The following is a 2,500-nucleotide window of genomic DNA, read 5'->3' on the forward strand; positions in this document are numbered from 1 at the left end:
TATAGCCTACTCTGTGAGAATTGTGGTGCTATGCTTTGAACCAGCAAATTAAGATGAACAAGACGTAGCTTCACTGCACCACTTGAAGAATCGACGCATCTAGACATCAAATTTTTCAAGTCCCACATTTCTGAGTGTTATCTATTGTCCTTGTGCAAATAACTAAAGTAAAACTGAAGTGCCAAGCTCTATAGTAGCTAATTTCAGCAAGACAGTTTAGTATACAATAATATTTAGAACACCATGAATACCAAAGAACTTTCATGTCCCAGTCCGGGGCCACAAAACCTATAGATTTTGACTAAGCACAAAACAGTAACAAGTTTCTGACAGACGGGATCTGGACTGTGATTACACAAGTGAGAGCAGCAGTTCGAGGACTATTTGTAAAGAGAAAATATAGCCTAAGTCACACGAACGCTGTTGCAAAATGTTGCTCCCTCATCAAAATCCACGTATCCGTTATTTAGTGTAATAATAATCACGTCGCCTTGAACCATCATTCTTTTTTTTTAAGAGTTATACCCTCGGGACTCTTCCGATTTCGAGATCATCAGCTTTCATCTGAACAAAGTGAAATCAATGTTCCTAGAAGTTTAAAATGGTGAACGGCCTAAAACCACACTTGTCTCACTATAAATTTTACATATGCCTACAAATAAATCACTAGTTGTTATTAGAAAAACACCAAAATTTCGAACGGCCTCTACAGAATTATCCGCATTTTGAGGAAATAAATTTAAAGCTACCCAGTAGCAGGTACTGCAGCCTGTAAATAAAACATTCGTAATCAAAACTTAAACTCCACCAACTATATACTATGGTTTCTTCTTGAACACCAGCACAATGCACACATCGATAATAAAAATGTACTTTTGATATCCACAGAGTTTCGGATTGCGAAAAAGCCTCTGTTTTGTCCTGTCTTAATAGCAAATTTTTCATTTTTGCCGTGGCAAACACCACGACAGCACCTTCCTCTATGAATAAAAGGGGGGGGGGGGCTGATGTAAAAAAAAAAAAAGTGCACATCCAAGAATAAGTTACTTAATATATACATTTTTACAATTGTTTGGAAATAAGTTAATGGAAGGACATGACTTTGCAAAATCAAGTACATATAACAAGAATTTCACAAGTACTCCAAAACGAACAGTTACAATGCTAAAGAACCTTAAGACTGAATCTGTTTATAACAAAAAATAAATAAGACCAGATTTACAAATCCTCTTCGGTAACCATTTTTTATTACTTGGTAGTCAAAAACGGTCTAATAATCTTAACACGTCCATTGAAAAGAAAAAACAAAGAATTTCCCTAATTCCAAAATCTGCATACCAAGGAAACAAAAAAAACAGGAGTCATTGAAGTAAGATATATAAACCGAATATAAAAAGCAAACGTGTCATTAAGGGAACTGAAGATAAAAAGGACTTATTTTACCAACGGCTTCAAAACACGAAAACTCAACCATTCTCACGGCAAGGGCAGGTTTTAGCTTCTGTCTTTCATCTTCAATGAGAAGTAAATGTTATTTACACAAAAAAAGGGTAATGTAAATTTGTAGGGCTTTATAAAGCAAAACATTTTTTTCCTCTGTTAACTACAAGAATTAACTTTCTTCTTGCTAGGATTTTTTTTAACTTCTTTTATATCCGAAATTACACATTTAAAAGGCTACGACTAAAATCAAGTTTATAAACATTATGAACAATCTGGTGCAAAAACCCTTCGACCGCAGACCTTACCAAATATTGAAACGGGACCAGAAGCTCAACCCTTCGCCGAGCGTTACCACTGACTGACTGTCTGTCTATCACGCTAACACTTCATGTTGGAGTATGCGTGCGTACTGCTATCACGATGGCACTGGCGACGTAAAGAAGGGTTTTTAAGATCGCTTTTATTACTCTATTTCTCGTTTTTTTCGCTTCACAGTTTGCTTATTTCACGTCACTGTAATTGTGTTTGTGTACAGGTACATACTTATAACAAAAAACTATACATACATTGTATATACAATATATATATACATGTGTGTAGCATATATATACATATATATGTGTATGCATTTATATATATATATATATATATATATAATATATATATATATATATATTTATATATAAATAATATATATATATATATATATATATATATATATCTAATCATATCTACACATAAATATAATATATCTATATATATATATATATATATATATATATATATATATATATATATATATATATATATATATATATCTATATCTATATACATATATATATACATATTATATCTATATACATATATCATACATATACATGTGTATAGATATAAATATAGATATAGATATAGGTAATTCTAATATACAATGCCCTCTTATATAAATAATTCTTAGATATATATTTTTGGATATGCTTGTAACTATAGATTAGCCGAAAATATACTGATGGAAGAATTGAAGAGCATATGTGAATAGCGGTCGCGAGAATCGAACCCG

This window comes from Macrobrachium rosenbergii, chromosome 4, assembly GCF_040412425.1.
Source record: "Macrobrachium rosenbergii isolate ZJJX-2024 chromosome 4, ASM4041242v1, whole genome shotgun sequence".
Lineage (NCBI taxonomy): Eukaryota > Metazoa > Arthropoda > Malacostraca > Decapoda > Palaemonidae > Macrobrachium > Macrobrachium rosenbergii.